The sequence below is a fragment of the Heptranchias perlo genome, chromosome 20, assembly GCF_035084215.1.
Source record: "Heptranchias perlo isolate sHepPer1 chromosome 20, sHepPer1.hap1, whole genome shotgun sequence".
NCBI lineage: Eukaryota > Metazoa > Chordata > Chondrichthyes > Hexanchiformes > Hexanchidae > Heptranchias > Heptranchias perlo.
Window position 1 is genome coordinate 49,950,513 of NC_090344.1, and position 25,043 is coordinate 49,975,555.

Here is a 25,043-nt window from a genome sequence, read left to right on the forward strand (position 1 = left end):
TTGGACAGAGTACAGCTACAATTCAGGTCCCAGGTGATGAGTGCAGGTACTGCTCTGAATACTTGGCAGTGTAGATGGTTCAGTCCTTCAACCAAAACTAGCTGTAGCAGAACAGAGAGTGCAGTCATGGCTTGAGTTCTGAGCTTTCTTTACTGCTGATTAAAGTTCATTGAAAACCTCAATAACTGACACTTCTGCACTCTGAGGCACAAAGGAAGTGGAAAAACGGAGCTCTAGTTCAACAATCAGATTTACTTTTGATGCCTAGTTTCCATTTCTGGGTACACCGTTCAAAGACCATTATATCCAATCCAAAGCTGGATGGGTGGTAACACAAGCCCCCATCATAGCCGAAGTGTTTTGACAGACCTGAGGGAAAGACTACTTCTGCTAAATCAAAAGCAAAATACTGCAGATGCTGGAAATCTGAAATAAGAACTGGCTGAGGACAAAGAGGTCAGAGTGGGAGTGGGACGGGGAATTAAAATGGCAAGTGACCGGCAGGTCGGGGTCACGCTTGCGGACTGAATGGAGATGTTCAGCAAAGCGGTCACCCAATCTGCGTTTGGTCTCCCCAATGTAGAGGAGACCGTGTTGTGAGTAGCGAATACAGTATACTGAATTGAAAGAAGGACAAATAAATCGCTGTTTCACCTGGAAGGAGTGTTTGGGGCCCTGGACGGTGGGAAGGGAGGAGGTGAAACGACAGGTGTTGCATCTCCCATGCTTGCATGGGAAGGTGGCACGGGGAGGAGATGGCATCGCACTGGAGGTGGCGGAAATGGCAGAGGATGATATGTTGAATGTGGAGGCTGGTGGGGTGGAAGGTGAGGACATTTCTACCCTCACCCCTTCCCCTCCCTCCCAGAACCATAATACGGACCCCCTTGTCCTCACCTCCACCCCACCAGCCTCCACATTCAACGTATCATCCTCCGCCATTTCTGCCACCTCCAGCGCGATCCCACCTCCAAATACATCTCCCCCTTCCCTCCCCTTTCAGTATTCTGAAGGGACCGCTCCCTCCGTGACACCCTGATCCACTCTTCCATCACTTCCAATACCCGCTTTCCTCCCCACGGCACCTTCCCGTGCGAGCGCAGGAGATACAACACCTGTTGTTTCGCCTCCTCCCTTCCCACCGTCCAGAACCCCAAACACTCCTTCCAGGTGAAAGTGATTTACTTGTCCTTCTTTCAATTCAGTATACTGTACTCGCTGCTCACAATGTGGTCTCCTCGACACTGGGAAGACCAAACGCAGATTGGGTGATCACTTTGCTGAACACCTCCCCTCAGTCTGCAAGTGTGACCCTAATCTGCCGGTCGCTTGCCATTTTAATTCCCTGTCCCACTCCCACTCTGAGCTCTCCGACCTCGGCCTCTTACACTGTTCCAGTGAAGCTCAACAGAAGCTCGAGGAACAGCACCTCATCTTTCGATTCGGCACTTTACAACCTTCTGGACTCAACATTGATTTCAATAACTTCAGATCATAATCACTGCTCCCATTTTTTCAGACATCAGGTGCTGGTAATGGTTCTGATGTTGCCATTTACAGCTCCTCCAGACCCATCTTTCGTTTCTTTACTTGTCCCATTCCCACCCTCCTTGCCTTACACCATCATCCCTTTTGTCATTTAATCACTCCTGCCCTCCACCTTATCACAGACCTTCTCTTTTGTTCTTTCCTCTTCCCCCTCCCCCACCTTTCCCTGCTTAAAAACGGTTTAATCTTCAACTTCTTCCAGTTCTGATGAAGGGTCATCGACCTGACACATTGGGCCCGATATTACCATGGCGGTGGGTTCGCGGCGGGGGGTCGATTGGGCGCGTGGGTAATGCGCCCGGTGAAATCAGTCAGCTCCACGCGCAATTACAGGATAATTGGAGCCACTTACCTTTGGTTTCGGGTTTCCCGCTGCTAAGCTGCGCGTCGGGCGGACTGCGCATGCGCAGTAACGTCTGACAGCTGGAGGAGCTCTATTTAAAGGGGCAGTCCACCAATGCTTCTCCTGCTGCAAACAACGAATGCGACATCATGGAGCACTCCAGGGGGAAGGCTGCCCCAAGATTCTCGGACTCCTCACTCCAGCTGCTGCTGGATGGGGTGAGGAGGAGGAGGGAAACATTGTTCCCATCGGATGGGAGGAAGTGCCCTCCCTCCACCACGAGGAAGGCCTGGTTGGAGGTGGCAGAGGAGGTCAGCAGCTGCGGCAACGTTGCACGAACCTGGGTCCAGTGCCGCAAGAGATTTAATGATCTAACCAGGTCAGCCAAAGTGAGTATACTTACGCATTCTCCCACACTCCGTCTTCCACATCACCTCCGCCACCACACAACCCCTTCTGCACTGCCACCACAATGCTCTCACATCCACTCAACTATCATCCTCACTGTGCCTGCACGTACTCACCGCCCCTGTCCCCATTCAAACACTACCACGCACCCCAATCCTCATACAATGTCATGGCCATGTTGCATACGCACCCTCCTATCCATCTCCCTCACGCTCAACCCACCCACACCAATGCAAGCATCACTCAATTACGCCTCTGTGTTCTGCCTTGATAGGAGAAGAGATGCCAGAACGCCCGGGAGAGGGCATGGACCGGAGGGGGCCCGCCACACCAGGTGGTGCTAACGGACGCGGAGCAGCAGGCGTTGGAGATCAGTCGCACGCTGGAGTGCCTGTCCGTGGCGGATGCCAAGACTGGGGCTGCACAAACGGCCGGTGACAGAAAGCTAACACTCAGCACACATGATAGCGAATGATCTTAGCATCACTTGGCATCTGCCGCACCTCAACATCTGTCCGCATGCCGAATATTGCTTTCTGTTCTCTTGCAGGGCCGTCTGCGAGCGCCGTGACCGTGGAGGGCGATTCCTCAGAGGACCTGCCGGTCTCTGAGGGTCCATTGTCACATCCGAGCCATGCATCCACCAGCGCAGATACACACACCTCGGTGGGTCCCCGTCCTCACTTCGTTGGGCTTGCACATGGTGAGTCACCACGCACATGTGAGCACAAGCAGACCCTGGTGACAGGGGCAGCCGTGGAGAGTCCGCGTCGGTGGGAGCACTCTTCTCCAGGCTCTGCTCAGCTGGACCCAGATGCTGAACCCTGGGGGCCAGCCGTAAAAAGGAGAGTCGTCGAGGGGCAGCAGCACATTGCCGAGGTGCTGGAACGGGTGCCACGTGCACTCTCCACAATCGCGCAGAGGATGGAGGAGTCCAACTCCTGCATGAGGGGAATGGTGGCACAGGTACAGGAGGGTATCTGCGAGATAGTGTCGCGGGTAGGTGTGGGAATGTCTGCGATGGAGGAAAGGTTAGCCTCCCTCGAGTGTCAAGCACGGCTCAACAATGAGTCTATCCAGGCCCTGACAACGGCCGTTCGGACTCAGGGTGAGCAACATTCTGCCGCCTTAAACAGGCTGACAGATACATTACAGGTGGCCTTCCAAGGCCTCACACAGGTCCTCCAAACTGCCGTCCAGCAGTGTGGAAGGAGTGATGCGGGCCTGGGCCACGAGAGGGATGATGGTGAAAGGGGACATGGAAGTGGGGACGCCATTCAAAGTGCTCCCACATCTCACCCATTGCCCCCCTCTCAACCAGTACCCGCAATGCTGCCCCCTCTCCAGGTGGCCGAGTCTGCCCCTGCACAGGTGCAGGAGGAGCAGTCTTTGGAGTGGCCCTCACGGGCACCGAAACCCAGAGGGCGTCGGCCCAAAGCATCTCATCAGACAGGGCATGGACAAGAGCAACCTGCCACTACCTCTGCTGAAGCCACAGGGGTAGCACCACGTAGGGGTTCCCGGAAGCGCACGCCGAAGGTGTTGTGAGCACAAAGGGAATGCACAAGGGTGTCTGATAATTTGTCATGTTTTTTATTTATATTTGTTTGGTTCACATCCACAATAAACCCCATTGTTATCACCACTACTGCCACGTCTTGCCCATTCTTGACTGGCTTGTGCAATAGGTCCCTTTCGTGGGGCTCACCATGAAGACGAACACCTGGTCCCACTCATTGGGTCATACTACAGTGGGTGCAGGTGTAGTTGCACCACTGTTCTGTGCAGGGGGCAGGGGAGGGGGCTGGTATGGCCGCTCCTCTGTCCAGGTGATGAGGACTGGACTCTTCAGACAGTCTGATGTTAGGCGAACCATTCACATATCAGTGCCTCCCTGGCCTCACAAGCAGCTAGGTGAGCCGCTGTTCTGCGCATGGGTCGTTCCTCCTCGGCCTCCTCCTCGGCCCCCTCGTCCTCCTCCTCGTCCTCAATATGGGTGGCAGATGTGGATGGGGCCTCCTCCAGCGGCACCCCTCTCTGTTGTGCCCTGTTGTGCAGGGCACAACAGACGACTATGATGCGTCCCACACTGCGGGGCACGTATTGGAGCGCTCTCCCAGACTGATCAAGGCACCTGAAGCGCATCTTGAGCAGCCCTATCGCCTGCTCAATTGTGCACCTGGTAGCGATGTGGCTGTCGTTATATTGACGCTGTGGCTTGGTGGTGGGGTTCCTCAGAGGTGTCATAAGCCAGGTGTGCAGGGGATATCCCTTGTCCCCGAGGAGCCAGCCCTTGCAGGTGTTGGGTGAGTGGAAGAGGGGCGGCACAGTGGACTCCCTGAGGATGAAGGAATCGTGGTAGCTGCCAGGGTATCTGGCGCACACGTGTAGGAATCTCTTGCGGTGGTCACAGATGAGCTGAGTGTTCATGGAGTGATACCCCTTCCTGTTGACGAACAGTCCTGGCTCGTGTGGAGGTGCCCGTATTGCTATATGGGTGCAATCGATTACACCCTGCACCCGTGGGAAGCCAGCCACAGCATGGAATCCAACTGCCCTCTCCATCTGGCTGCGGTCATCCATGGGGAAGTTGATGTCGTGCGAGGCCCTTTGAAACAAGCCATCGGTGACCTGCCTTATGCACTTGTGTGCAGACGACTGAGAGACGCTGGTGATGTCCCCGGTGGCACCCTGGAAGGATCCGGAGGCGAAAAAGTTGAGGGCAGTGGTGACTTTGACAGCGACGGGTAAGAAGATGCTGCTCGGTCCATCCAGGAGCAGCTCGTCATTAAGGAGGCTGCAGATGTCTGTGACTACCTGGCGACTGACTCTGAGCCTCCGTATGCACTGCTCCTCAGAGAGGTCCAGGAAGTTGAGCCTCGGTCTGTAGACCCTGTGGCAAGGGTAGTGCCTTCTGCGACGCATCTCTCTCTGCGGTTGCCCTCCTTCCTGCTGTGCAGGTGGATGTGCCACAGCACCGTGTTGTGGAGCTCCACGTGTCAGGGGCGGACGGCGTGGCCAGCGAGGCTGGTGATGCTGTTTGTCCTCCACGGAGGTCATGACTGCAACTACGGCAGCCCCCATCCGGAAGGTGTACGTCAGAGGGGGTCCGCAAGGTAGGTAAGTGTGTCCGCACACTGGGGTTGAGGTTCCAGGTCGGTGAATTTTCTTGTTAGGAGGAGGGTGGTGGAGGCCAAACTTTGTCTAAAGTGATGGAGTAGCCTCCTGCGATGGTTAAGGGTCTCCCCGCCCCCCCCCCCCACAACCTGTCGGATGGACTTTTGCAGCTGCCACAGGCTGCTGGCTGCAACACGTCCGTTTGAACTGGGAGTGTTTCCCCCAGTACGGGAACAGTCTCTGTCAATTGCAAAATCCCATCCCTCCAAATATAACAGGTCAATCAGGTCTGTAAACGACCTGAAATACCAAGATAAATACTTTAAGTGGCACCCCGCTGGCTTTAATTGCCGGCGAGAGTCCCACATGCGGGGGCTGCGTGCGCATGTTGGCACGTCTATGGGAAACCCGGAAGTGGGTGGGTTGGAGCCGGGCTCCCGACCCGCCCCGGGAATCCCCGATTTTCGGAGGCCCCCCCGCCATGGCGGGTGTGAAAATCGAGCCCATTAACTCAGTTTCCTTCTGTACAGATGCTTCCTGACTTGCTGAGTATTTCCAACATTTTCTGTTTTTATTATTGCTTCTGCTAGAAGTGGTTTCAGTAATACTGTGAGTATACCAGAAATAGTGGGGAACCAAGGATCTAATGAGAGTGAGGAACCTAAGGTAATCAATATTAGTAAAGAAAAAGTACTGGAGAAATTAAGGGGACTAAAAGTTGACAAATCCCCTGGACCTCATGGGCTCCTAGGGTTCTAAAAGAGATGGCTGCGGAGATAGTGGATGCATTAGTTGTAATCTTCCAAAATTCCCCAGATTCTAGAATTGTCCCAGTGGATTGGAAGGTAGCAAACGTAACACCACTTTTCAAGAAAGGAGAGAGAGAAAACAGGGAAAACAGGCCAATTAGCCTGACATCAGTCAGAAAAATGCTGGAATCCATTTTTAAGGAAGTGGTAACAGGGCACTTAGAATATGATTAGGCAGATTCAACATGGTTTTATGAAAGGGTTTGACAAATTTATTAGTGTATTTTGAGGATACAACGAGCAGGATAGATAGAGGGGAACCAGTGGATACGGTATATTTGGATTTTCAAAAGGCTTTGGATAAGATGCCACACAAAAGGTCGTTACACAAGATAAGGAATCACGGGGTTGGGGGTAATATATTAGCATGGATAGAGGATTAGTTAACGGACAGAAAACAGAGAGTAGGAATAAACAGGTCATTTTCAGGTTGGCAGGCTGTAACTAGTGGGGTGCCGCAAGGATCAGTGCTTGGGCCTCAGCTATTTACAATCTATATTAGTGACTTAGATGAAGGGATCGAGTGTAATGTATCCAAGTTTGCTGATGATACAAAGCGAGGTGGGAAAGTAAGCTGTGAGGAGGACACAAAGATTCTGCAAAGGGATATAGACAGGGTTAAGTGAGTGGGCGAGAAGGTGGCAGATGGAGTATAATGTGGGGAAATGTGAGGTTATTCACTTTGGTAGGAAGAATAGAAAAACAGAATATTTTTTAAATGGTGAGAAACTATTAACTGTTGGCACTCAGAGAGACTTGGGTGTCCTTGTTCATAAAACATAGAAAGTTAACATGCAGGTACAGCAAGCAATTAGGAAGGCAAATGGTATGTTGGCCTTTGTTGCAAGGGGGTTGGAGTACAAGAGTAAGGAAGTCTTCCTGCAATTTTTGTGGGCTTTGGTGAGATCACACCTGGAGTACTGTGTACAATTTTGGTCTCCTGACCCAAGGAAGGATATACTTGCCTAAGAGGCGGTAACAACGAAGGTTCACTAGATTGATTCCTGGGATGAGAGGGTTGTCCTATGAGGAGAGATTGAGAAGAATGGGCCTATACTCTCTGGAGTTTAGAAGATTGAGCGTTGATCCCATTGAAACGTATAAAATCCTTAAAGGGCTTGACAGGTAGATGCTGAGAGGCTGTTCCCCTTGGCTGGAGAGTCTAGAACCAGGAGTCATAGTCTCAGGATAAGGGGTGGGCGATATAGGACTGAGATGAGGAGAAGTTTCTTCACTCAGAGGGTCGTGAATCTTTGGCATTCTTTACCCCAGAGGGCTGTGGACGCTCAGTCGTTGAGTATATTCAAGATCGATAGATTTTTGGTCTCTAAGGGAATCAAGGGAAATGGGGATCGGGCGGGAAAGTGGAGTTGAGGTCGAAGATCAGCCATGATCTTATTGAATGGCGGAGCAGGCTCAAGGGGCCATATGGCCTACTCCTGCTCCTGTTTCTTATGTTTTTTTCATTCATTCATGGGCTGTGGGTGTCGCTGGCAAGACCAGCATTTATTGCCCATCCCTAATTGGCCTTGAGAAGGTGGTGCTGAGCCTCCTTCTTGAACCATTGCAGTCCGTGTGGTGAAGGTTCTCCCACAGTGCTGTTGGGTAGGAAGTTCCAGGATTTTGACCAAGTGACAATGAAGGAACGGCGATATATTTCCAAGTCAGGATGGTGTGTGACTTGGAGGGGAACATGCAGGTGGTGGTGTTCCCATGCGTCTGCTGCCCTTCTCCTTCTAGGTCGTAGAGGTCGCAGGTTTGGGAGGTGCTGTTGAAGAAGCCTTGGTGAGTTGCTGCAGTGCATCTTGCAAATGGTACACACTGCAGCCACAGTGCGCCAGTGGTGGATCGAATGAATGTTTAAGGTGGTGGACGAGGTGCCAATCAAGTGGGCTGCTTTGTCCCGGATGGTGTCTGGCTTCTTGAGTGTTGTTGGAACTGCACTCATCCAGGCAAGTGGAGAGTATTCCATCACACTCTTGACTTGTGCCTTGAAGATGGTGGAAAGTCTCTGGGGAGTCAGAAGGTGAGTCACTCGCCGCAGAATACCCAGCCTCTGACCTGCTCTATGTGGCTGGTCCAGTTAAGTTTCTGGTCAGTGGTGACCCCCAGGATGTTGATGGTAATGCCGTTGAATGTCAATGGGAGATGGTTAGACACTCTCTTGTTGGAGATGGTCATTGCCTGGCACTTGTGTGGCGCGAATGTTACTTGCCACTATCAGCCCAAGCCTGGATGTTGTCCAGGTCTTGCTGCATGCGGGCTCGGACTATTTCATTATCTGAGGGATTGAGAATGGAACTGAACAAAGCAATCATCAGCAAACATCCCCATTTCTGACCTTATGATGGAGAGAAGGTCATTGATGAAGCAGCTGAAGATGATTGAGCCAAGGACACTGCCCTGAGGAACTCTTGCAGCCATGTCCTGGGGCTGAGATGAATGGCCTCCAACAGCCACTACCATCTACCTTTGAGCTAGGTATGACTCCAGCCACTGGAGAGTATTCCCCCTGATTCCCATTGACTTCAGTTTTACTAGGGCTCCTTGATGCCACACTCAAATGCTGCCTTTATGTCAAGGACAGTCACTCTCACCTCCTCCCTGGAATTAACCTCTTTTGTCCATATTTGAACCAAGGCTGTAATGAGGCCTGGAGCCGAGTGGTCCTGGCAGAACCCAAACTGAGCATCGGTGAGCAGGTTATTGGTGAGTAAGTGCCGCTTGATAGCACTGTCGCCGACACCTTCCATCACTTTGCTGATGATTGAGAGTAGACTGATGGGGCGGTAATTGGCCTGGTTGGATTTGTCCTGCTTTTTGTGGACAGGACATACTTGGTCAATTTTCCACTTTGTCGAGTAGATGCCAGCGTTGTAGCTGTACTGGAACAGCTTGGCTAGAGGCGCGTCTAGTTCTGGAGCTCAAGTCTTCAGAACCTCAGCCGGGACGTTGTTGGGGCCCATAGCCTTTGCACTCCAGTGCATTCAGCCGTTTCTTGATAGCACATGGGGTGAATCAAATCGGCTGAAGGCGGCTTCTGTGATGGTGGGGATATCGGGAGGAGGCCGAGATGGATCATCCACTCGGCACTTCTGGCTGAAGATGGTTGCAAACTCTTCATCCTTGTCTTTTGCACTCACGTGCTGGACTCTGCCATCATTAAGGAAGGAGATGTTCACAGAGCCTCCTTCTCCCGTTAGTTGTTTAATTGTCCAACACCATTCACGATTCCTATGTTATGAGCTGAGAATTGGTGCAACTTATTGGCTGTAAAGGTTTTAGTTCTGAAGTGTGACCACAATGAGTAAGAAATTATGGATCAGTATTTGGAGATATTCAGACTTTGGATCTGAATTTTGATTTATTGGGTTCAAAACTCTGATCTCCCTTTGAAATTCAAGCCCAAAAGTTTTCTAAGTTTAGTGGAGAAGGAGGCAGTAGACTTCTCTTTCTGTGTCTCATATATATTAGGACAGAGACACAGACAGAGAAATCTTTGTATATGTGGGCATATTTGCAGCTTTGTCTCTGTTAATGTCCCAGTTCCCCTTTCCCTCTATGCATCTGTGCATGTATCTGTAACTCTGTCGATATCTATGTCAGTTCAATAGCTCCCTGTGAGTCTTGTGTGCAGGCCTCTCCCAGCAACTGCTTTGAATCCTAATCTGCTCACGTCCAGCTACGGAGTAATCCATAATGGAACTGTCAAATTGGCTTGTCACTTTCAGTTAAGATCAGTAGCCAGGAAAGTATATTCATTGCCCAAGGAGGGATAATCCATTTTGTAACCTCCTCTTCCAGCATGACTGAAGGTGAAGCTGTGGCAAAATACAGAAGGTGAGATAAGCAAAGGAACAGAAACAGGAAAAATAGGAGAGTATGTCAAGAGGTAGGCAAAATCTGAGAGATTCAGGTGAATGCACAAAACAGAGCAGTAAAGGCGAGGGCGGGGGGGGGGGGGGGTAGGGGGGGAGCCTCAAGGATAGACCAGTAGTGGTCATCTAATCATATGAGGGTCTCTTTCTACCTACTACCTGTTGCATTTTAAGGGGATTGCTAATGTTAGAGGGTGTCAGGAGACTCTGCTTCAAATTTGAAAGTATCTCACAAAATTTAGGAGACCTTGGGACATTGCGTGAGGTTTTGAAAGCAACTCACTTTTTCGGAAATGCAGTAATTCTTTGCACGCAATCACTCATTACTGTGTCTTTTTCTAATCTTCTAATCCCGTAGGGATCGGAAGGGCCCAATCCTATTAAAAGGCAAACTTTAAATTGCCTCCCTTTAAAAAAAACCTCTCCAGCTGGTTATTTTTCATTGAGAGACCCGGATGAGGGGCCGAAGCCCATGGTGCAAGCCACCAGCAAGGTGGTAAAGAATAAGAGCGAAGATGAGATAAATCCAGAAGTAGTGCCAATGTATTGTCTAGGTTGGGATTTAAAAGGAGAGGAGTTTAGAATACCTCTTACACTCCACATCTACTGGCAGTCTCCAATCCTGTTGCCTTGCAGAGAGAGGGTTAGCGCAAATGTACAGTAAAGATTCTCCCTCCTTCCCATTACCTGGATTATATGCACCTCCTACACCCCAGCCTCTGTGCCTTCACATTACCTGCATAGCACACATCTCAAAACACTGTTGCCTGTGTGATACAGTAGTTACCTTCTACACCACCAGCCTCTGTGTCCTCATGTTTTCATACAATATACAGCAACCCCCCCCACCCCTGAATCTGCCGCACACCCACAGCCAGAATGACAGATCTGCTGCTCTGTCTTTAAAAGTGATGGAACTGGATTAACAACAATAAGGAGTACAGATTGATGTCATTTTGTCCGATGCACTCAAGCCCCTTGACACTGCCCCAAACTCACTTCAGTTCCATTCCTTAACAGCAGTTGGAGAGAAGAGACTTTCGCTCATGTAACACATGACAGAGATACGTAGGCCAATAACGTGGCTCCGTGCAGCTGTATGCTTCTGTGCATAATAGAGCTCACCTCATGGGATAACACAAGGTCAGCTTATTTGCATAATTCTCAGGTGCGTTGTGTGCGATACACCGGGAGTACCAGGACTGGAATGTCGAGTGCAGGTAGCCATTCAAGGGTCGATGGCTGCCCTTTGTGTCCTGGGCAATCTTTTGGGGTGGGGGAGCATGGAGCCATAGGACCTGGGTGCCAGGTACATGGAGTGGGGGGTTGGGTGGGGGGGCCACTGGACAGGGTGCCAGGACATGGTGGGCACCTTGGGAGTGTGGCAAGCCTCGGGCCTCTGTGTCTGATTTTCCAGGGAGTAGGTGCCCAATTTACTTCAGCTTATTAGTCCCATGATAGCTATCAAAGTGAATGGTAAGCTGGCTGATGGATGAGGCAGACTTTCTCAAACTCACTCTCGTTGCAGTTGCCATGACTCTATGCTGTCGTCGTATCATTTAAGGTACTCAAAACGTCATTTAATTTAAGATGACTTTGGAGTATTTGCCAGGTAGCCATGTTTCAGTCTCTGACTCAGTATATCATTTGCTGTTTGTGGGATCTTGCTTTGCCTAAATTGGCTGTCGCTTACACAGCAACAGTCACTGCACTTCAAAAGTGATTAATTCTATGTGAAATGCTTTGGGAATTGCTGAGGATGTGATTAGCAGTATGTAAATTTAAGTTTGTTCTGTCTTTCCTTCTTCCTTACACATAACCTGTAATTGTCTCTCCTTCAACTGGAGCCAGTTCTTTTCATTGTTGAACTTTTCCTTGTTTGCACCCACAGATTTAGGCAATGTCTTGATATGCTTGGGTTGACATTGTAACCAGATGTGTCATTCCCAGTTTCTCATGCAAAACAGCCAACCCCACTTCAGTGACTACAGGAGAACAAAGTACATCTGTTAAATCAAAAATCCCAAAGTACTTTCACCCTTTGCAGCCGCTCATGGATACGTTTCACTGTTGAATAAATATATCTTATTGCAGAGATTACAGATTTACAGCCAAAATTACTCATAATTCATTATAACGTGTTGCATGGCATCTGCTGATCCTACACTCAATCTGACTTCACATTTAAAATAGTCACTGCAAGAAGCACTTAACATTTCAAAAGTCTGTCATGACAACTAGAAATATCTGGCAAACTGAGCAAAAGAAAAAGCTGCAACCTTTCACTTTTGATTTCACTTAGTAAAATGTGCAGAACACTCTGTTAGCAGATCTCAGCCAAGGCTGCCCAGGGTGTTTTGCAGTCGGCCACCTTGAGTTAGGAAGGGGAAAATCAGACCAGGTTCCTGTTTCTGATCACCATCCATCGAACACTGCTGAAAGTGCATGCATGTTGATGTCAGGTGAGTACAGGATCAGGCTCAGCTCTGATGCCTCCCATAGTCAAATAGCTTGCTGAATAATTGCTGTCTGGATTCACGCATGAAGAATGGCCACGTGGTGAGGTGCAGAGGCTTTTGGAACCGTACCCACCACAAGTAAGTGGCTTCAGAAGAGGAGTGGAGAAAAATTAGAGTACAGGAATTGACTGGCCATGAATTGAAGGGAGCTCCTTTCACTCTGAGCTTCAACTGGGTAAGCTGATGGACAGACAAGGTGAACCATTTCAGTTGTTACCTCAACTAGTTCTGGTGAATGAGCATGTAAAAAGCTCTCCAACGGCACTGTACTACATGCATGAGATTGTTTGCCAGAAACGTGTTTTTAAGTCCACTCGTATCTGCAAATGCCCGTTTCCTAGCAAGTGCTGACGTGAACCATCTCATGTATCCTGTAAATTCTTTAGAATCTACTGCGAGATGTAATTGCATTCCTGAAAGCAATTGTTCCAGTAATTACATGGAACTGATGGAATATTCAGCGTACACCGCACCCTGCTCGTAGGTTGATGTTGTTACAGGTTTGTGACGATCAAATTATACTGTCAGAAAGGGGAGTGAATGGGAAATCATACAGCTGCCACTCTGCAGTATCTGCATTGAAGGATGACAGAAATCTCACCAAAATATACAATAGACCACAAATCGCACCAAAACTATGCATTACATACACCAAATGTATCACTAAACTATATAAATAAAAAAAACCTTCTCAGTGAGGTAATTTGGGTTAGGTTGGGGAGTGGGTGGTTTTATAGTTTGGTGGTCTCCCTGTGCATGTGTTAAGCCAGATTGACCTTAGTTTGGTGATCGTAATAAGGACTGATTTGGTGGTCACCACAGACGAATGGAAGTATATGAAATAAAAACAAAGTACATACACAGCAACTCCATCAGCATGTGAAAAGGGAAAAGGCAGGATTACATTTCTGGTGGAGACCCTTCCTCAGAAGCAGATATTATGGACAGATGTTAGCATTAATATAGACTGACATTCTCACTGCAGACAGTTCTCAGTGGTATTCTGCCAAGTGTTCTGTGTTGTTCTGAATGGTACTGATCCTCACCATATGTTGAGACAGTCATGTCTAATTACTGATCACCCCAGGGATCCTATAAAGTACTTGCTAATCACAACGTGTCTGTATTTTAGTGAATGGATCCAACCTACCTTTCCGTTGATGCAGCTTGAACTTCCTGGGAGATGCGTAGTACCAGAGGCAGATTCCGCTGATGTAAATCAAAGGTCAGTGTCGTTGCAAATAGAAGAGCAGCCATGGAATAAATGGTTATTCCGTTCCACTGAATCTGATCTGAAAACATTGTGTTTGCACGACATTTGACATTTCCTCCAGGGGTTTGCATTAGACTCTGGAAATGGGGTTTTTGCAACAGCATGAATGGCATTGTCTGAACCACGGAGCTGTGAGGCTTGGTAGTGAGAAAGTCATCATCCGGTCTGGCTACAACACGAAACAGGAACTGACAACTTCTCTCTGTTTCTTTGCCCAGTACAATATGGCCATATAACTGGTAGTTGGCTTGTGATAACACAGATCATAGAATCATAGAAAGGTTACAGCATGGAAGGAGGCCATTTGGCCCATCGAGTCCGCGCCAAGGAGGAAAGAGTTGCTCTGGTGATTATGTGCGGTGCTATCATAAATGTATGTGGGGAAATTCCCTGGCAAAATCATAAACCCCCATTTTAAAGGATGCTACTCAATGACCATAGGAACTTACACCACAAGTTCTTCCTGCAAGATCTCTGTTTTGCCCTACTATGAGACAGGAACTTCCCGCTTGCTGTCTCTCTGTACCCAAATTGAGTCTGATCAGATTGTCTCTTGCTGTTTCCATTAAGCAGCTCACCTGATACACGTTGAAGATGAGTGCTTGGGCTGCCCATTGTTCAAACCTGGTGTTTTCTACATGGTCAAAGAATAGTAAAATTCTCGATCAGTGGAGGAGCAAAGGGTTCATGGTGTGCAGGTATAAAACCCTTAAATGTAGGTGGGACAGGTTCAAAAAAAAACATTAAGCAGGCAATTGAGATATTAGGATTTATATAGAAAAGGACTGAATACAAAAATACAAAAGCTACAAGGTCATGATTACTCTATAAAGCAATGGCTAGGCCACATCTGGAATACCATGTGCAGTTTTGGGCTTCTCACTGTAGTAGGGAGATGATAGCCATGGAAAAAATGAAACACAGATTTTACAGAACGATACCAGGGATTGAGAAAATGTTAGATAAACTTGGGCTGTATTCTCTTGAATCAGGACATTTGAGTCACTTTACAAAACCGCCTTACCTGCTGAGAATGCAGTGTTAAACCGTGGGGACTGCAAACTCTCAACTCTGGATAGGCAATGCTGGGAGGTGAGGCTACACCTGGAGGACAGTGATGGAGGGAGGCTCTGAAGACTGAGGAGTTCAAAGTTCTACAAGGAATAGAAAAGGTGCACGTAGATAGATTATGGATTATTAGCAGATAAATCAAAGACGAGAGACCGTGATCTTAAAATGAGCATTAGGAACAAAAAGGGGCAAATTAGAAAAATTATTTTCACGCAACTATCAGGAAAGATTGAACAGGTTGGGGCTCTTTTCTCTGGAAAAGAGAAGGCTAAGAGGAGACCTGATAGAGGTCTTTCAATTTATGAAGGGTATCAACAGGGTGGACGTGGAGATGCTATTTCCACTTGCGGGTGAGTCCAGAACAAGGAGACATAAATATAAGATAGCCTCCAGCAGGTCAGATAATTTGGGAGGACTTTCTTTACCCAGAGAGTAGTGAGAATTTGGAACTCGCTGCCACATGGAGTGGTTGAAGCAGATCGCACTGATGCATTTATGGGGAGGCTTGATGCGTACATGAGGGAGAAGGGAATAGAGGGATATGGGGGCAAGGGTGGAAAGAGGTAATTAGAGAGGGAGGAGGGTCATGTGGGGTATAAACACCGGAATTGACCAGTTGGGCCGAGTGGCCTGTTTCTGTGCTGTAGATTCCATGAAATTCTACACAACGAATTACCAGATTGTGGAATGCTTTTCCTCAAGTGGTGATCAATGCTCAGTCGATTAAAGCTTTCAAAAAGGCACTGGATAGGTGAACCAGATGGGTTCTTTTGACAATTCAGCAGCTGTCATGGTCATTACTTCTGCTGGCAGCGCACCTCTGGATTGGGATTTAAAATTACAACCTTTGGGTTGCTAATCCAGTACCATAACTGCTGCCATATAACAATCTGCGTAATCAGTAGATACTTTCTGTTGGTTCTGTAACAAGTGAAAAGGGAAATGACTAATTTAAATTTAGCATTACCCAGTAAAACTCAGAAAAAAATTAAGATGAAATTATTTTCCCTTGAAATGAATAGATTTCACAATAAGCAAAAATGTGACTTTGAACTGAATTGGAGAGAAAAATAAAACCTTAAGGGAAAGAAGGCCCTGATTTGTGAAGTGCATTGATTATGTTGTAGGACCCGTGGTCCTTGGGTCCTCAGCTCCCAGTATCTGCAAGAGTCATAATTACAGAGCGTACAGGGTACACGGAGTAAACAGTATCTCTCTCATAAGGTGCCTCAGAGCCATGTGACTCATCGAGTGCAGTCAGTGTTCAAAATCCATCTGCACTTCAAGCCAGCTTAACCCAGATGATCCCTATAAACGTCATTGTTTGGCAGATAATTCCTGCTGTAGGTCAGCGCATGTATCAGTGATATCTCTGACAAGCTTCAAACCGTACACACTTCTCAGGGGCAGCCACTGAACATTACTCCAGTTAGCTCATTGCAAGAGCAAAACCATTTAAGGAGAAGCATTTTTAATAATGTTTACTAGCCACATAGTAAACCTGAATAATGGTTAGAGAGGGTGAATTGTTTGTTTCGAGAGGGTGTGCCGACTGTTTGATGAGAGTGTATCATTTGTTGGAGATGGTGGGGTAGAATGTAGTCTGGGTCCAGACTCAGTGCTGTGGAAGCAGTGCGTGCCGGAAGCAAGAGGCCCGAGGATCGCTAGAAATTGGTTCTCGGGCCTCATCTGGCTATTTGGGGCAAGCTGCCAGTTCTGGTCACACCTCCTCAGGCAACCCGGCCCACGGGAGACACCAATTTTGGGCCGCCTGCCTCACGTGCAGCGTCCCTCAGGTAAGTCCCAGGAGGGGGCAGGGGTTGGAATGGGTTAAGGGGGTGAGGGGAGGGCAGCGAACGCGACTCCTGTGGAGTCGGGGATCACTCCTGCTCATCCTGGCTCCATAAGAATGTGTTTTTGATCTTTTGTTAATGGGGACTGCAAATTTGCATAACAATAGATGTATTATAACATTTATGGTAATAACACACGAACTCAAATGTGCACAAAATGCACTAAGCACAGCCAGGACTGGCCGCCAGTATAACATTATGCGAATTACAACAATAAGCGACTTAACATTATGCAAACTCGACTATAAAAAATTATCACTCCTGTGCTGTTGGATGATGGACTAAATGTTGTCTGTGGGATATTGAAGTGTATCTGTGCATAAAATGTAGGTTAGAAGGGTGACCTTATTACCAGATGCACAATGAATGTGGGTCTAGTAAAGAACTAGTGTTTCCTTAAATGTGATAATCAGCCCATAGGGAGATGACAATAAAGCATCAGCTGCTGTAATACATTACTTTTGGCAGCCCAATGTGCTCCAGTCATGTACTGCTTTCTGGAAGTGTGTAAAATCGAGTATTCTAAAGTTGTAGGATAATATGTAGAACCATGTTTACATTTACGATATTCTTTGAATAGGCCAGAAGCTGTCCTCACTCCCAACGTCTGTAAATGCACAGTAAGGATGGTGATTTTCATGCAACCCCACACCACACAGTGCATCACTCTTCTGACTAACCCTCATCACCATGAGAAATGCTAATCTATCTCTCCCTGATTGAAGACTTTAGTTATCACCAGCTGTAGAGTCTAGCTACTACAAATATTAACCTTTCCTTCGAGGGTGTTGAGCTTAAAGCAAATAATCCAGTATTTATTCAGTCCATCAGTCAGCAGAGTCTCCTGCCCTTCCTCATCTCAATGAAGGTTAATGACATAAATCAGTAAGCAGTTCACTTGACCCGTGAAAAAACCCTTTAACGCTGATTATCCTTTCCAAATCTTTCTGTTTGTACAAAGCAGGTGGTTATTTTTTCCACAAGATGCTTTAGCCATCTTGCAGTTGGGGGAAACCCGTTTTCTACGAGTTCAGTGTAACTGCCTTACAGCCCCAGCTCATCCAGGCTGCAAGTCTCACAGAAAAATGAATGATGTGGAGATGCCGGTGATGGACTGGGGTTGACAATTGTAAACAATTTTACAACATCACAAATTTACAAATTCACAAGCCTCCGAAAGCTTGTGAATTTAAAATAAAATTGCTGGACTATAGTCCAGCAATTTTATTTTAAATTCACAAGCTTTCGGAGGCTTCCCCCTTCGTCAGGTGAACGATGTGACACCTGACGAAGGGGGAAGCCTCCGAAAGCTTGTGAATTTAAAATAAAATTGCTGGACTATAACTTGGTGTTGTAAAATTGTTTAGAAAAATGAATAACAGATTTCAAACAAAACGAGAGCCTGAAGGAAATGGAATCTTTTATTTCCTCCAATTCTCCGCCCTCCTCGCTGGAGTATGGCTCCATTTCTGCGGACAACACTATGGTATCTCATTTGAGTGGCCCTTCTTCACGTGAGCCCAGCGAGTGTCAGTAGAATATTTGACCGTGGAGGGCACCACAGCTGGACCCAATCCTGTTTCCAATTCTGGCAGGGTTCACTGGACAGTGTTCAGGAACCCCTCCCAAACCCAGACATGCTGAGTACAATTGTAGCACCCCAACCGAGATGAGCTAATTCAGCACAGAGCAGGCATTGAATCAGGTTCATGTGGTTTGGTACCACACCATTTGGAATCTTTTGAGGTGAAGGAAGAAGTGCTACCAAACGAAACAAGCTGATACTAGCTTGGCTTTGGGAATTTTTTAATAGTGTGAGTAGTTTTCTCAGCCTTTTCAGGTTTCTTCTGTTAAAAGATTCATTTCAGGACACACAGAATGAGCTGAGGTGGCATTAGGATTTGAACTGATCCACATCAGAAAAATTGTATTCTCCCCTCATCTCTGGAAGATGCTTGTGCTTGGTGAGGTATAGTTCCAGGCCAGTTGGCCTGCACTTCATCATTCATGTGGCTGTTTTTTACATGTGTCAGTGGGTAGCACTCTTGCCTCTGAATTCAAAGTCCCACTCCAGAGACTTGAGCACAGAATCTAGGTTGACACTCTTGATACTGAGGGAGTGCCGCACTGTCGGAGGTGCTGTCTTTCAGATGAAATGTTAAACTGAGGCCTTGACCACTCTCAGGTGAAAGGTTCCTGGCACTATTTTGAAGAAGAGCAGGTGTGTTCTACCCGATGTCCTGGACAATATTTATCCCTCAACCAACATCACTAGAACAGATTATCTGGTTATTATCACATTGCTGTTTGTGGGATCTTGCTGTGCGCAAATGGGCTGCCGCGTTTCCTACCTTACAACGGTGACTACACTTCAAAAGTACTTAATTGGTTGTAAAGCGCTTTGGGACAGCCTGAGATTGTGAAAGGCACCATATAAATACAAATCTCTCTTTTCTTCTTTCTTTATGTGAGAGCCTGCAGACAAATCGACCCCTGGCATTAGAAGCCAGTGTGGTCCTCACCTTATCTGGCATCCATACATGCGCACTTTCTAACAAGATTCACTGCACTGGAACCAGGTGTGGAAACCCCAGCTTATTTTCTCCTCGCTCGTTCAGGGGTGCAAACCCCAATTGTAGTGCCCCAGCTGAGACTGGAAATCTCAGCACAGACGAGGAATCAGACCTGCGACTTCCTTAGTTTGTGTGGCTCAGCACCACGTTGGGTGGTGCTTTTACCCCTCGCTATAGAATTATTAAATTATTAAAGGATAGGGTTGATTAGGATGGTCTGGGAAGTGTTAATTCTCGAGTGCAAGCTTTATGGAGATTCCTTCGGGCTTAAGCTCCGAGTCCTGGGAGTGAAGGCTGAGTAAGCACTCGGCAGACTCCCACGCTGATTACAAGAGACGGGTTTGCTGATCCGACTGCACAGGATTACATCACGGGCAGCAGCTGGCAGGCTGGCAGCACTTTTGAATGGACTGTTCAGCCTAATCACTTGGGATACAGGCACCACGTCGGACAAAAGACCGATCACACATCCAAGCTGAAAATAATCCAGACAGAAATCCTATTGGGAATGTAGTCTTCATCATAGGTGCAAACGAGCAACGACAGTAAGGAAGCAGCACAGTGAGGCAGTCAGATCCAGGGAAGGGGGAAGCTGGAGAAATTTAAAGGGGTACATGTCCTTGTGAACAGTGTTTGGCAAACCTTGCTTTTGTTTCTTTAGAAACTCATCGTGCAATGATGTAAAACATGTCAGAATACATCATTGCATCACTCTGTGGGATGTCACTGTGATTCTTGCCCTTCTCAAATCAAAAGAAAAGATCTGCCAAATATGTATTCATGAACAGGACTGTATTTTCATATTGCCAATTACATTACCTGCTAGCACAGGAAGCAGAATCACTACCCCTCCCCTCCCCAAACAAGTTTGTCCGAATATTCCCTTCATTCAACCCTTCCAATTAGGGGTGAGCACAGTTGGACCATCTCACGGAGGTGCCAGGCTGAGAGATGGAACGCAGCAGTTGCTTTTCAATCTGTGTCTATTCCACGATATCTATTTGTGCCAGTGTTGGAAGGATAAGCTATGAGGAAAGACTATATACGCTTGAGCTTTTCAGCCTGGAAAAATTACGTCTCAGGGTGTAAAATACTTCATGGGATCGGGAAACTAAACCTGGAATAATACTTTGGGATATGCAAAGGCTGCAGGGCAAGAAGGCACAGGCACAGGGTTGTGAAGGGCTAGTTTAGGGGAGATGGAAGGAAGTATTTCCTTTACAAAGAACAGCAGAAATGGGGCTGCCAGAGATAGTGAGTGGGACCATGACACTGGACTCATTTAAGAATCAGCTACATGGTGTAAAAGTAAACGGTCGGGTTAGCATTTTGGAAGGATTAGATCTAATGGACCAAACCTATCTTGTGATCTCTTTCAATATATAAAAATCTATCGAACCCCTTCTTTCCACACTGAGTTACACTTCTTTGTGTCTGTGTGAAGAATTGCTTTCCTTCCCTTCCTCTCTACCATCAGAAGTTGGCTCTGACTAAAGCTTTATTAACAGATGGTGAATTACTTGGCAGTGCACAGCCACCTGAGGCCCAGTCCCCCAGAGATTCTTCCAACTCACTCCGTTAATCAGTGCCATTGACAAAAGCCACACCGTCTGCATTTTCAGACCTCAGTGTTCATTCATGAAATAATGTTTAGCTCTGAGAAGTTACAGTATAGCCAGTATCACTGCCAAAACACTATGTTTTATTACATTGAGCTATTCCAACAACTTGGATAATTAAACCCCATTACACACTCACTTATTTCTAAATACTGGTGATTGGTTTTATATCACAGTTTTTATGCTTTTCCACAACTCTTTTTCACAACAATAATTTTATTTTCCATTGCATATTGGATTTATAAGATTAGACAGCTTTGCCTGCTGCATCATTGTATACTATTTGTTTTAATGCCTATAACCTGCGGTGTACATGTATGTAATTTGTCTCTAAGTGAAGGAACATCTTGGCAATAATGATTGTTATAATGTTAGATTTCTGTTGCTGAGGTGACTTAGTACTGCTGACAATTCTATATGAGTCCAGTATCTCACTGCAGAAGGGCTAACTTTTCACTTGTGAGAAAAGATGTGGGGAAGGTACATTGGGAGCAGCTGTTGGGTGATAAGAAGAACTATAACACAGAATTAAATGAATTGTTTTTGAATCAGTGCAGAAGGATAAGGGAGTCTTGTATCCTGAGGGAAAAGAATCCAAAGAAAATCCTAAACGGCTAAATGGGGATTTTAGTGGAGAAATTAAGCTAAAAAAGTATTTCACTATGTACAAAACGTTCAGTTCTCAAGAAATTAGGGAAAAGTGTAAAAAAAACAGCTGAAGTTTACCAAATCCAGGATTAGAAATGCTGCAATGGCATTTAAAATAAGGATGATGGACAATTGCAGTAATGATGATGAGGCTTCTTTCAGTTATACTAAAAGTCAGAGAACAATCAAGGTCTCTTTGAAGGATTTGTAAGGGCAGGTTAGGTATGGGGATCAAGATATGGCCGATGAGCTAACGAGGTATTTAGCATTGCTTTTCACTTCTGAGGATGATGCCAATATTACAGGATAGCCGTGTTGCAAATATTGCTTCATTAGAAGTAACTCGGAAAATGATTTTAGCTAAGATTAGTGCAGTTAAGATTAACAGTGCAGCGGAACTCAATACCATTTACCCCAGAGTGCTCAGGGAAAGGTGGGGGGAGGGTCATCTGTGAGCCACTAGCTCATATATTCAATAACTCGATGAAGTCTGAGTTGGTTCCTATGGATTGGAGGGTGGCTCATGTGGTCCCGTTGTTGAAGAAAGGGAAGAAATACGACCCTGGAAATGATAAGCCTGTAGGTTTCATGTCAGTAATAGAGAAGGTGTTGCATAGCATTATATGGGATGCACTATATGATCATGTGGAGTGTGGGTTTAGGAAAAGTAGGTCCTGCCTTACTAACTTGATTGAGTTCTTTGAGGAAGTGACCAAAATGTTGTTTGTATTGCTTGATTCCCAAAAAGCCAAGAGATAATGATTCATTCGGCGATCACAGGAACACAGAGAAATGAATAATTTTAAGGAGTCAAGATATTTCTATTGAATTTTCCTCAGCGGCCAACTTCTGATGCATGCTGAAGAGCGTGATATAGAGGTGGTGTGCATTGGAGACGGTGAGCAAAGATTAGGCTCAGGTTCTATCAAAAGAAAGATCAAACCAACTGTTTGTTTTGATTTCAGAGAAAATCCCTTTGATGTTCTGTGCTTTATCTCAATATGCTTATCTAACCCTTAGAGGTCTCCATTTATCAAAATATAAACTAGATTTTTTTTCAACAGACATCTACCTCAATAATACCTATCTTACAGTTTTGGAGTTTCTCAATGTCAATATTTTCCTCTTTTCTTGCAACTTTCTCCTCTCCTGTACTCCCCTTTCCTTTTCTCCTCTTCTCTCCCAATGGTATTGACTTGATACAGTACATTTGCAATGGTGAAGGTTTTCCCTCTGGTCACCCATTCTTACCTCACTTATTCATGTGTGAGCTTTGCCAATGATATCCAACCACAGAGAGCATGAGAGCTGAGCTTGATCCTGTCCTTATCCATTGGCTTCACACTCGCACTTCGAGCTTGGATCACTAGGTAATGATCAGGAATGGGAACCCTCTCCCTAGCCCATGAGTGATGAGGTCAATTGTAGTGCTCCTACTGCCAGCTAACTTTGCCCAGAATGGGAATGTAAAAACTTAGGACCTTTGTGGTCTGTGTAGCTTAGCTATTCATTGGATAAGCTCACAGAGATACTGGGGAAGATGACCTGATTTCATTTTAACGAAGAATGCTTCAAACTCCTTTACAGTTGTGATCCTGGCTGTGAGACTTTGGCTAAGTCGTGTCCTCCCTCTGCCAATGATGCCGATGGCAGTATCCTCCATTTGAGTTAACGTTTGCAACGTAGTGGGACTTCCTCCCGTTCTTATCGTCTCCCTCCAATTGTGTGACAGCTTCTCCTGCAAGGAGAGTGGATTAGTGTGTGCCCCGTTGACGGGTTCTGAAGGTGTGTGAGGCAACTTAGCATAGTGTGCATGCTGAGAGGAAGAAGCATCAAGTGTGGGCAAGAGAGAGAAGTTGTGAGGGCAGTAGCAGGTGTGTGAGAGCGAGCAAGGAGGTATAGTGAAGTGTCCCATTGTGATTGGAGGAGAGGCTTGATAAGCAGAGGAGAGAAGGATCGCTTGTACTGGGGCTAATATCTGGTGTTGCTGGTCTGTGGAGAGTAAGAGAGATGTGAAGAGGACTCTTACCTTGGTAATCCTGGTAAGGTCTTTACATTTCTTCCTGGGTCCTAGAACTATGCTGCTGGCATTGTCTTGCTCAGCCACCCCCCTCCACAGTGGCTGGCTAATTTTCTGAAGCACCCATTGCCCATCTGAAGGAAAGAGGATCTCCTTCAACACATGAGTTAATCTGTTTTTGGTAGTGTTTGTTGAGGGAGGAATGTTGGCCAAAATACCTACCTGTTCTTCTTCGAATAGTGCAATGGGATCCTTAACGCGGATCTGAGCAGGCAAACTTAATTTGACATTTTATCCGAAGAATGACACCTCCAACAATGCAGCACTCCTTCAAGACTGCACTGAAATGTCAGGCTAGATTCTGTGCCGAAGTCAGTAGTGGCGTTGGAACCCATGACCTTCTGACTCAGAGGCAAAAGTGCTACCAAGCTGAACCAAGCTAACACAAGAAGACTGTAAATATTATATAAAATAATAAATATCCAGGGCATTAATTACATAAATCTATGGAACCCTTATGAGTAACCTATAACCAAGTTAGGACTACATACAAGAATCTAATTACTTTAACTGTCCATTACTTTACACCAGAAATGCGCCAAGTTTTTGTCTGTTCATTGCTAAGATGCATTCCATGGAGCCTTCAGGACCACATAGATGTTGAAATGAATGTTCCTGTTAATTTGCATATGTCTTAGATTGCAAATGGTAACAGATCTTGGTTAGGACATATTCACTGATCAGGGAACAACACTAAGAACAGCCCTGTCAAACCTCCAGGTCCACAAAATTCAAGCAGGACTAACCAAGCATTAAGAACTATAAATGCAAATAGAACTGAGTTGCCAGGGCTTTGGGCTTTACATAAGTATACACACACACACACACATTTGTGTCGCATTATTTACACAACATACCTTGAGGATAGTTCAGAGACCACTGTGAATAATTGTGCTTCTGTTTTGTGGGCTATCACTAAATGCAACCTTTATATATTAGTGTCAGTGCCCATAGAGGGAGGAGTGATAGACCAATGTGGCTTACATTATAGGAGTTTCCATTATCCATTTTATGCCGTACATCCCTTGCTGAACTGATCATTTTTCAACCAGACGTTGTTTAGCTGATGTTGCATAATCTCAGGCCACTTGCAGAAGGAGTTTCACAATGGCCTTTAATGTATATATTTTGGAGGTTCTCATGGGATTTTGTGACCGTTTACCTGAGTTCAGCTCTGGAACATTGGTTAGCAAAATTTCAGACAGCATAGAAAGTACTGATGTATTATTTACAATGACTTCTCATTGAAAGGGCATGAGTCATCATGCTAATGGTTATGACGTACCTGAATTATTATGCTGAGC